This window comes from Dendronephthya gigantea, unplaced genomic scaffold (assembly GCF_004324835.1).
Source record: "Dendronephthya gigantea isolate DGI-Jeju-01 unplaced genomic scaffold, DenGig_1.0 000093F, whole genome shotgun sequence".
Classification (NCBI taxonomy): Eukaryota; Metazoa; Cnidaria; class Anthozoa; order Malacalcyonacea; family Nephtheidae; genus Dendronephthya; species Dendronephthya gigantea.
The window spans coordinates 302,755-316,111 of record NW_021163103.1 but is presented as its reverse complement, the minus strand read 5'-3'; positions in this window follow the sequence as shown (position 1 = coordinate 316,111).

Below are 13,357 nucleotides of genomic sequence, written 5' to 3'. Positions count from 1 at the left end.
TTCAAGTTCAAGATTCGAATAAAAAACATGTAGTTTTTGCTAGTTTTATGGCAAAATAAATTATTTTCAAAGAAATTTTTTCGTGTGTTTGAATTGTAGAAATAACACATCAATCATGCTTGTTTTAAGATCAGATCAGACGTTTTCTGGATCGAGAAATAACTGCCTAATTTATAATCGACGACGATGTTGGCAATCAGCTTGTCATTTACAAAGAAAATCATTCGTGCTTGTATTTCTTACCTCTTTAACCTAACGCATATATTTTTTACAAAAAACACAACCATTTACCGTTTGTTTTTAAAATTTAGGCGCAAAAATGGAGATCGATAGAGCCAGCTTTAAAATATTAACATTTTTCGTCTTTCAAACACCTTTTTCCCTTACTTTAGAGTCAAAATACACTTGCCAGAGCAATTTGCGTGGCGCGTGGAATGGCGTAGGCAGGGGGACAGCAACATCAAAGGGTTCCGCCGCGAGTTCCATAACTGTATATCATTAAACTGTGATACAATGCTATTATAAAAATATTGCAAGGGCACTAACGTGCAAGCATTACTATGTCATACCTTTACTCTTTACAGCAGGCGACATGTTGATTAGAAAAAAAAGACAGACCAATGCAAAACTTAGAAACATCTTGCCCATTGACATCTATAAAAAGACCAAGTTTTTTGTGTCAAGTACGTGTCAAGTGATCAGTAGTAATATATGTATATAATATATACAGCTAATTCAAAAAAGGTAAATGCGCAAAGAATAATGGGAATTTTCATCAAATAATTATAAATTCATAATCCAGTGTTAGCTAGAAGTAGTGCAAATTAAACTTTTTAAATGCAGAACTCAAAATAAATTATGTCAAGATATTTTAGCAAAACTTTGATTGCAGTGAGAAATATAAAATAATGAAATAAAATAAAATAATTATATTGGAAATACGCTGATTAGGGTAACTAATTTTATACTGTAAAAATAATATTTGCTTAATGCCATGTAGATTAATTGTCATCAAATATGCAACACACTGTAGCTATTAACTGTAAATTCACGTATTTTGAAGAGGAAGCGGTTTGTACCTAATTCGTCTAGTTAGCTTGCACAATATAATTCAATCTCCTCTCGTTTATAAAGATACGAATCGACTTCCGAACCCGTAAACAACTTGAGTGCAACAGCCAACACTGAAAATATGGGCTATATTATTATATGTATACCAGAAGGCAGAAGAATTATGAATTTAAACATATTTTAAATCTCCACGCAATCTAAAAAATCGGACCAATGATGCGTTTTAGTTATCAACCTCTCTCTCATAAATAGGAAAGGCTGCAAAAATGCAACTTTATATATATATATAGCCTATATACGATGGTGTACAGAAACGGAATTTGAGATTGCGGTACTCTCATCCAAATTGATCAGAGTTCAAATGTAATCTTACCAGAGACAAATATCTCATCCACTGATTCGGATCTTTGCGTAGGGTTTGAGGCTATTAAACTAAGATGTAAAATAAAAGTCACGAATAAAATACCTCGTTAAAACCGACCATGCATAGATACCAACAGCACTTCGCGTTTGACTTCAAATTTGACACCACTTCCGTGGATAATCGAATTTTGTATGTTGTACACCACGTTTTTGCCTTTGGGGTTTAAGACGAGAGACAACTATACGTTTTAACTTCTTTGACAACTTGCACCAGACTGGTAACCAAAATATTGCAAGAAGAAATAAACACCTAACTAAATGCAGGAAGTGATATAGGGCGAGAGCATTCAACTACGTGCATGCATATTAGTTCGAAAAGATAATTTCCCTGAGGGAAAAAAAATTACAACACTATAAAAATATCTAAATGAAGTATATATAAATACACTGACTTAAGATATAAAAATATAGTAAGGATTATTTGGCCTCGAAAAAATTAGGAAAAGGCGAAAAGGATGAATACAAACCAATATTCGTTCACTCGGTTCAAGGAATTATATGAACTGGCGTAGGCTACTTCGGATATCCGGTGTGGTAATGCAAATTTTTTTCATCTTTGTTGGAGAAATAAATGAAATCAAACTGTCGGAAAATAAATAAAAACCGATAACTTTAAGTCAGTAACACATGAAAATGCTTCGCATTCAGAACTACTAACATATAGGCTAGGTCACACAAATCATAATCATTTTGATCCGTTTTATCTTTTTATTCTTTTTGTATTTTGGATTTGGATTTTGAATTTGGTTAAGGCGCTGAACTAATTTTTTGAATGAATTAATTAATTTAAAATTTTTTGCATGTGCGTGCAAGTTTAACATAACGGAAGGTCGCATATATATACCGACACCGGTTAGGAACTCTTCTATACCATCCGTGGGTTCAGATAATGTTCGGGGAATGTTTCTGTTTGGGCTGTTTTCAGTGGGGATCTAAGATCCTATCAACCGACTGGTTGAGGAACGTGTACCGACTAAATTACGGGGAAAAACCCTATACAATCCATTGAAGCTTTTTTGAGGTAGTGGATTTTCCAAAGACCGACTATTATTGTTCATCGACCATCGCGCCAAACATAGAAAGGTTGAGAGCATTAGGGAAATGACTTTTTCAAATATTGTTTTTCACACATAACGTTCGTGAAACGCCGCCTACGCCCGAGACGTATAATCGTGGCTGGTCGGAGCATTTTACGGAAAACAAGAATTAGCCAATTATTGGTGTATAAAATTCTAAGAAACACGTTCAACTGATATTCACCAATCTCAGTTTAATTTTAGTATTTTTTCTTCACTCTTGTTTTTGAATTTTAAAGTAGCAACGTGCGTGATAACGACTACCATGCACCGATAAACTCACCACTTAGTCAACGAAGTCTGGGCTAGTTTTGACCATATAAGGTCGAATTGCTAAATTTCGGCTATAATTCTACAAACGTAAGCTGAACGTGGGCTTTTAAAGGTGTGATGTGAACGAATGCTTTGCCTGCATGCATGCATGGTTACATTGAAATACGACGAATTGTTTACGTACATCTCACACATTATTGGTTCACTATGTTCATTTTTAAACTATAGTAATGTAAATCTTTTTTAATGCTGTTCTCGATTTATTCTGGTTTGAACTTGACTTGGAAATCGGGTCCAAATGGGGACATCTTGTCTTTCTACGTCTTATCTCGAGTTTACAAGGTGATGTCTTTGGGAGTCTTTCTTAATATAGGTTGCAGTTATTATGCCATAAGTGCAGATGAGCTTTCTCACTAGTGTGACGGAGAAACATCATTATCTTCGTCACCCACCCAGCTTCCTCCTCAAAAAAACAGCATACTCTCCCGGGTATCTTCATCTATCAGTGAGATGTGTCATGCAAGGCCATATTTGTAGTCAAGCCGAGTTAAGTAGATAAATGCCATATTTGTGTCTACTTGACACAAAGATTCTTATACCCCGTTTACACTATAACAAATACCCATGGTCACGACATCAGTTCAAGTTGTTTTACGGTATCTCTGTGCCCGGAACAATTTCATATGGCAGATCATGTAAAAGCAATCATATTATCATACTTTTGGGAGTGAAACTTTTACTGACATGGCTAGTTTTAATATCGTGACAATGCGAATCTGGTATAACGGTAACATGCAAGGCCCTATTATCTTCGTGATCACGTTTGAGTGGTCTAATTATAGAATGAGTGTCAGTGTTCCCTGAGTGTTGTCTGAGACTCAATATTGTCCCTCACACTCGAGATGTAATCGTGACTAGTCGAGACTTCATTTAATGGAAAAACAATAATTTTCCTTGGGTAAAGGATTTTTAGGTACACATTTTCCCAGTTGATTTATACGAATAATGGCAGCAGTGTCTCAATTATTGAAGGATTGGGAAGCATTGGGGCAAAACAAAACTTTTAATAGTTTATCTTCTCCGTAAAACCTATCTTGAGTTTACAAGGTGAATTTCTCGGAGCCTTTTATGTTTTTCTTATTATTATATGTCTCAGTTTTTCCTTCATTTGGTATTACGTAATACGACCCATTCTTCAACAGTTTCTGGTTGTTGTTATCATCATTTGTTTCTTGTCTGTTCTTGTCAAGCTCAGCGTAGATCGAAGGTTGCAAGATTTGGACTTCTTCATATGACTCAGGATCATCATTATATATGTTTCATAACATAATCTTCTTCATCTCCTGTTGTTCCTACATAAGCTGGTTATACGTTTTCTGGTGACTGTTTTATTTGTAACAACACGAGAAATGAGTGGATAACACTAATTGTAAATTGCTTGATCATTTATCTCAGACACAGAAAGGAATTCAGCTTCAGTTCAACTCTATCAAACAGCTGAGGAATACAGGTGCTCATGCAGCTCAAGGCTGGGCATACATATGCCTAGCATAAAAGTCTGTCCTTCATTCCTTGTTAAACAACAAAAGAATTCCATGCAGATACTTCTTTGCCATTGAGACAAAGTGCCTCCTCGCCAGTGGAAGCTAAAACGCGATTTATCAAAATAAATCTGTAGAAACTTAAATAAAACAAAAACTTAACTATAAACCTTTTGATGAAAACTACAATTTGAGTAGTAAAATATCTTCAGCTCCTATAGACAAGGTGAACGAAAGTGTAATGTTAAACGACCCCTTTTTGTGTATAATATGTCCTTTACCAATTCTAAAGTGAGATTGTCGGGGCCGTAGGGGGAACAGCTCGAGAATAAGATGCAACAACGAGTCGGTTTAGTTTCTTTGTTTACATTTTACTGATGTGCGTTCGCAAACCATGTAACTTAATTAACTTTACTACGATCAACCAAATCAGATTAACTAAATATACTTTTCGATCACAGTGGATCATTGTGCATTGTGGATTGTCAATGGTGCATTGTGCGAAGTATTATCGTCTCCGTGTGTCAATCACGTGCAAAACCCTCGTTACTATTTGTGCATATAAATAATTATTTTCCGTTTATTACAGTAACATCATTGGCCTGGTAAAATGACATATCTAGCTGGACTAAATTGAATATGGTATACTTGACCATGGTCGAACAGAACGACCGAAATACGTACCGAAATATGGCGTACTCAGCCATGGCCTTGAAAGTGTTTTTACCAAAATCTTCAATGGTTTACGGCTTTCATCTTTCAAGATACCCGGTTGAACAAAATGAACCCAATAAATATTTGCCTCAGGCGGCTATTTATACAAATTTTTCATGGGACATTGCAAATCTCAAGCGTAAAATTTCAGCTTTATAGGTATTTGCTGCATGACAGCCAGCTGTTGTTTACGGTTTTTGTCGATCCCTTAATTAAATACATATAAATTTGAAACAAATGTCTGTCTGTGTCAATGATAAATGGCCTGAACGTGAGTCAAAGGCGTTAATATAGCTAAGAGTACTAGAAAAAACAACTTAATTTCGGTACATCGATAGACGTCAACAGCCATCTGCTGTAGATTGAAAATTCAAAAATGAGTCTGTGTTGAAGGTTCAAATATAATGTCTAAAACAATACTCAATAGTCACCCTGTAATTACCTTATAAAGAATACCAAGTACAGGATGGAACTTCAATACGTCAAAAAGTACTTCCATCTTCGTTAATCCAAGTCCTGAGAGTTTATAATCAGTGACTTGTATATTGGGTAGACTTTGTACATCGTTGCGACTTGCGAGACACGACACTTTTATCCTCTACAACAGCAACGGTTGTACAACGTTGAAGGCCTGTTTACATGGAGCGAGTTATCCCATGCAGCTAGGCGAGGTAAATAGCGAATCACTTCAAAGGCTTAACCTTATTAGTCTTTCATTATATGCAGCCTTTTTCACCTCGTTTAGCCGGGATAACTCGTTCCCTGTAAACAGGCTCTAATAAAGTAATCACGTTCAGGCACAGCACATAACAGGAAGTGATATTAGGCGACTGTATGTTAGAGGCTGTTCACATGAGCCCAGTTACGACTTACCCGAGATTTAACGAAGCACTGAATGACTTTGAGGTATTGAAATGAGTAAATAAGATGATCACGGTAGTCGTGTAGTTATCCTAACAATAGCATGTGCTTGTTTTGTTTCAAAACGACTTATCATTTCAATATCTTAAAATCATTTTATGCTTGGTTAAATCTCGGGTAACCGGGTGCATGTGAACAGCTCCCTTAGGCGACAGATGCATATTCAATCTCCTAGCACGTGTCTCAGTCCTGGATACTTCATCCTAGAATGGCGTATAGTTATTTATATTTTTGCTTACTTAAATCTTGAACTGTATCATTATATCTAAACGAGATGCTTTCAGAGGATTAATCACCACCAATGCCATCGGACGCTGTGAACATTATCACACAACCACCAGTTTACAACATCCAGTGTGGCTGCGAATTGTTGTAAATTGCGGAAAATATAGCCATGCGAATTTTTGTATAATTTTGTATTACGGCCGGAAGTTTGTGACTAAATTATAGTTACAGGGTCGTTACACTATACAAAAGTATACAAAACATGCCAACTTCGCCTGGCTATAATTTTCGCATTTCACAAAATTTCACAGCCAAACTTTGCATTTGCACTAATTCAAGTACGCTCTTTCTAGCTGTGGTGATTTATTTTCTCTTCATTACTTCGATCAAAGTCATCAAACGTTAGTCTAAAGCGCAAGTTCAATGTACTATAAGATTAATTTTCCACAAGTTTCCCAGTGCAGATCGATGCCTTCTTGCTTTGAAGAAAGATATTTTCCTGCGTCACCAAATCAGTAATCAATCTATCGCAAGCCAAAAGGAGTCAACATTTGGTAAGAATCGTCATCTTCATGGTCACGTTTTGTGTTGTCTAAAGCTGTGTAAAAAGGAGAAGAATTTGTCTTTTTAACGTCTTCGTATGTCCCAGTTTGTCCCTCATTTGGTATTACGTAATCCGATTCATTCTTCAATAATTTCTGGTAGTTGTTATCATCATTTATTTCTTGTCTGTTCTTGTCAAGCACAGCGTAAACCGAAGGTTGCAAGATTTGGACTTCTTCATATGACCCAGGACCATCATTATCTGTTCTTCGTGTTGTTCCCACTTCAGCTGGTAATACGTTTTCTGATTTCTGTTTTATATAAGCAATGACACATACAAAAAGTGAGCCGGCGGATGACATTGGGTTGTATCATAAATTGTTTGATTTTATCAGACAGCTCAAGCAATGCAGATGGTTGAGTACAAATGCCCTGCATATAAGCCCGTTCATTCCTCCCTATATATTTACACAATGAAAACGAAGCCTCGTACCCCGCGTACTTCTTTGCTACCCCATAAATCGGGTGCTTTCAAACGGAAGGTTTTTCCTCACAAGTAGAAGCAGAACGATTAGACTCAAGCTGCTCTTAAGAGAACGATATTAACTTCTAAATATAACAGTTTTCCTGAGAGAGCTACAAAAAGTTTCTTTTTCTAATCAAATCCTGCTGCATGAATAAATACAAACCTGATTACTTTGCACTGTTTCTGGTCGTGATTGCATTTCAACTTCGTCGACTGATTTCCCAGCCTGACGTCGTCTTTTGTGAAGTAAAAATATTGTAACGACAGCAGTGACGATGAAAAGAATTACGCCAACAATCACCAAGACAATTGCAAGAGTTTTTGTTTCTATAATTGTAGTCATTTGAAAAGTAGAGAACGTACAGTGTAAGTCGAAACTTTTGCATTAATTAACCAGGTCTTGTTGATTGTACACAATGGGAATTGTCAAATTCCAGCCATAAGTTCGCGGCTATAACTTGAATTTCAAAGGTGTCAGTTTTTTTTACTCACCCTGTATTATCACATTGTATAATATATAAAAATATTTTTATATGTAATAAACTTCGTCACAATGTAAATTACACAATAATATAATAATGCAACAATTTACAACTACAATTGTGAATGAGAATTCACAACATCTTTTTCGTCAACAAAAATGCAACAAAATTGGATCGTGAGAAGTCAAACAGCTAAGTCAAACGGCAAATGTCAGACGGTGAAAAATCAACTGTAAAGAAAATCGAGTTAACATGAACGAGGAACTTATGCAAAGAATTTTAACGAGAAAGATCGACACTGCTGTTTGCTGTTTGACTTACGAACCATCTGACCATCTTTGACCCTCTTTTCAAGTTTCGTATAGAACAAGTTAAACATCATCTAACGTAAATCAACGAGCTTACCAGCTTCATGTTTATGTGTTGGTACAATGCTCGAACAAGCTGAAGAAAAAGAAATGATGCATAAATATTCATACTGCATTAATGATCTCGGGAATCATTTTAAAATTATTTCTTCCCAAATGGCTTAATATAGAGGATATTTCTTCTATTCTGACAAGTGTCTCTTATCATATTTTAGTTGACCACTCACAGGTAAATAAATAATTAGACAGGTAAGCACAACAGTGGGCGTACAAAATCATTCTCAGAAATGCTTTCTGATAAAATTACAAATATTCTCTTAAACGGCAGTATAGAGCAGTCACCTGTATTAACCAAACAATCACCAGACTTCACTATATCAATCAATTATTAACCTCACTGTCATCAACACCATCACAGACTTACCTTAATACATCCGTTGCTACACCATACATCCCCTACAACGACCTTCCTACCACCATACATCCCCTACAACTACCTTCCTACCACCATACATCCCCTACAACTACCTTCCTACCACCATACATCCCCTACAACTACCTTCCTACCACCATACATCCCCTACAACTACCTTCCTACCACCATACATCCCCTACAACTAGCTTCCTACCACCATACATCCCCTACATCTACCTTCCTACCACCATACATCCCCTACATCTACCTTCCTACCACCAAACATTACTTTATCATCTATGCATAACATATTAAGGCCTATTTAGACTACACGATAAGTTGTATGCAATTATCATTCTGACGAATGCAAAAGAGGGCCTTTGCCACAATCTCCTTCCTTTCCTTTCAGAGAGAAATTTGAAATGATATGTTTGTATGTGTATTTGAACGTTCACATACGCCAGGATAAGAATCGAAAACGACAAATCGCATAGTGTAAATGGTCCTTTACGATGCATACCCTATACCCGCTACTATATACAGTACTATGGTACGATCTTGCACACATTCCATCATACATCACCTACCATTATTACACTTGACTATATTTGACTACAAATACAATCAAGCTTGACAATAAAGCTACGAACCTTTATTACATCCAGGCCCAGGTGCTTCGGTTGTTGAGAGACCAATCACGGAGGGTGGACTGTTGACAGAACATGTTGTTGAAGGTGACTTTGAGCAATCGTTCACTGGCCTGTTGTTGTCCGTACTCTCTATAATTCATGATCAATAATAGATACGATAATTAGGAAATCAATCCACTAAAAGTAGAATAATTTTAAAAAATATATTAAATTGATTTAAAGTTAGGCAATATGCCGTTTTTGCTAAAAAAATTACGGGTTCGTATATATATATATATATATGTAAGGTGTATTTGTTCTTCTGCACAAGAAGAAGAACAAAGTAGAAGAACAAGTTGTTCTTGTGCAGAAGAACAAATACACCTTACATATATATCCACAAGTGAACACATGGCTCAATTGAGAGCAAAAGTACAAATATATCAACATTTGCAGAAGTAACTGCATAACGACATGTAAAAGGACGAAACTCCGCATTGTCAATAACAACTTAAGTAAAATCACAGTCGTTCCCAACTTGGCCTTGTAGCTCAGACGGTAGAGCATCGTTCTAGAAATGCGAAGGTCGCGGGCTCGATTCCCACCGCGGTCAAGTAGAATTTTCTGCTTGCCCGGTTGGTTATACTTGTGCAGAAGATCAAATACACCTTACATATATATCCACAAGTGAACACATGGCTCAATTGAGAGCAAAAGTACATATATACGTATATATATATATATATATATATATATATATATATATATATATATATATATATATATATATATATATATATATATATATATATATATATATATAACTGAATCAAAATAGTTTGTTAAACTCAATCTATTTAAAGCAATCCTATATTATAAGATGAAAACAGCACAGTTGTGGTGGATTTAATCAGGTGGAAACACAAGTATTTTCACAAGATACATTACAAACAAACTACAACTACATGTTGTAATAGTTTTGTGGAAGTAATGGTTCATCATTATACGTCAATTTGTGTCAGTTGAGGGCTTTGAGGCCTGTTCTAACTTTACAAACTTTTTTTTCTAGTGAAAGCTATAGTGTTGTCGCTAATACAGTAAACAGAGGCTATTGTTTCAAACTGAAAATCTCCCACAGTTAAACAACAACTGAATAACTGAAAGCAACAAATACCTGAATTAAAACTGATCTCAGTGATTAGCAACCATTTCTTTCTGAAGTATAACTGCATCTTTACTAAACTTGCCGTATTTCCACAAAGTGACAAAGTCACATTTGCATTGTATGGACCATCCTTGGCTGGAAAATCTTTTGGACACGCACCCCAGGGTTTAACATTCTGGCGTAAACGAGCCTGTTTACCATTTGCTGTAGTTCCTTTCATAACACCAGACTCTGTGATTTGTGAGTCTTTGATTCTACCATCACTCATACCAAGAGAACCTACACTGGCTACACATTCTATTCGAGTGTAATAGAGAACATTTTTAAATGGAAAGCAGTAGTTTTATTGCGTTTGAAGCATTTTATATAGTAAAATAATTAAACATGCTATAAAGAAATGAGGATAGATACGCTCACATACTAAAGAACATAGAAAAAACGCAGCTATAACAAACAAATCATAAATACATCAGTTGTGAATACTGCGTCAACCAAGTGAGAAACTAATGTGCTGGATTAAGCTTAGTTTATATGTCGCTTTTCGTTGCATCGAATGCAATTCAAACAACAGATAATAATGAGGTGATAAACCCCATTTAGCCCGGCTCATGCAATGATGATTATAATAAACTTTATTCATTTTTTTACATATAGAATCTGTATTATTCTTTCAAGTATAGATTTTCATCAACAGTCATACCTAAGGTTTTGGTTTGAAAAACCTGTTTTATTGGATTGCTTTGTATAGCAATAATTTGAAATTCAGAGACTCGTTCTAAATCCAAATTTACTGCATCTTGAATAAAACTTAAACATTTACCAGCTGCTGTAATATTTGTGTCATCCGCAAACAGCCGTGGTTTAGTAGCCCTACTCAGTATTAAGAAATACAGGTAGTGACTGAGGTAAATCGTTATGTTTTGGTTAACAATTTTCTTTCTATCCATGTTTAAATTAAAATGCCAATCATTTGTACAATCAAGCAGAGCTGACACAGTTGAATGAAATTCTCTGAAACCAAATTGGTGTTTCGAAAGTATGTTGCTTACGGTCAAATACTCATAGAGTTGAGCATATAAGATACGTTTCATAATTTTACTACGCCGGCAGATATGGTCATTGCCTGATTAAAGACATCAGTCAATGAATCACAAATAAATTTTCATTATTATTTTCACAATTCACATTATTTTCATTCTGTCTGAAGATGACTTTGAAATAAAGTCGAGAATTTACAGTTTCAACCTGTGTCTTGCTTGATTCATATTTTGACTCTCAAGATGTCTTGTTTATTCGGAATTTGTTTTTACTTCATAAATAAAATGCTGCAATTTTAATGATACTGCTTGTCTGCTACATATTTTGTCTAGGCCAGTAGTTTTGAAGCCAAACAGTTCGCATAGTAAATGGCGAACATAAGTTATCAGATTCTTATTATCTTTTCTTTGAATAGAATTCGACGTATAAGAACTGGGTTTAATAAACACAAGTTTCGTAGTTGGCAAATTTCCATCCATCAAAAGTCGAATTGTATTGCATGTTGAATAAAAAAACAGGTCCTTATAACGGTCATACCTAGGCTGATTGAAGTTGAAATGTTGGTTAAGATAAGAAGACAAACCAATGCATAAGTTTCACAAATCTTGCTCATTCTTCTCACCTAAAATATAAAATACAAATTTGTAGTGTAATGGATTTGAACGTACAGAAGTACAATTATACAAGGTGTTTGAAAGACACACCATAACTTCCGTGTGTAAATTACTTGATATATATATCTGTGTCAGTCAGTGACATGTGACACGGCCACTGCGCTATCTACAACGTTTACGTGATACCGCTACGCCTACAATCATCAATAATCACCGAAAATAATATTTTGCCGACGTCTGCGTCATATGGAAACCAGGCTTTACCGATGCATAAAATTCCGTGATTTGGTCGTCGACAATGCATGGATTGCCATCGCAGAGCATCGCCGAGTGTCTGCGAGTGATGAAAACCAGGTTTAAAAGGCAGCATGAAGTAACTTTGAGGTATTGAAATGAGTATATAAAATAGTCCTGGTTTCATGAAGAATTGTTTCAATACCTCAAAAGCATTTTAACTCGCAACCTCAGTATAATCTGACTAGAGTCTATGGCTTTACGTTCAATGGTTTATCCATGACAGGCATTTCGTTGACCCAAATTTAAAATGGTTCAGAAAATTCTCATCCTTAAAATGTTTTTAGGAAACTCCTCCAATCTTCCACGATACTATCAAACAAAATGAACCCGAGCCTTTCTTAATTTTTTATTGCAAATCATTCGCGTATCTCGGCAGTGGCAATGCTGGAATAACAGAAGATGACAATCTGTATAGGATCTCCGCTTTGCTTATCCTCGCTGTAATAATGCAGCAATCATTTCTCTAAAATAATCTATTATTCCCATATCACTATATGATTCTGGGTTCGAGAGATTGTTCTTCCAACCTTCTCCCGATTTCACGTCACACAAAACATTAATTACCAGTATTTTCATGCTCATGCATGGTCAAACATGAAAAATAGTGAGCTTAAGCAAGTGACGTTTTAGACAACACGAACGGCATGAGTAACGTCAAAAAACTGGGTCGAGGATTGTGTCATTGTAATGACATATCAAACTCTCGCTATACAAATAGTCTATATCGCGTTACAAGCGAGGATACCCCCAGCAGTGCGCAATACAAACTCGTCCAAAATAAGCGCTTTTTCTGTTCGTGTGCCTTAGAAACTGAAGTTATCTTTCACTTACACACGGATTATTAAATTTAGACCTATGCCGCACATTCTTTATTGTTTTTGGTAAAGATTCGTCGTATCCCGGAGTCGGACTTTGGGGGTTGAATGTTGCGGGCTATATAAGAATATTGGTCAAAAATCGCCGTTTAGAGCGGAAGTTGCGGGAAAACTCCTCGTACTGCTTCCACTATACAATATTTCTTTTCCTTACATTCGGA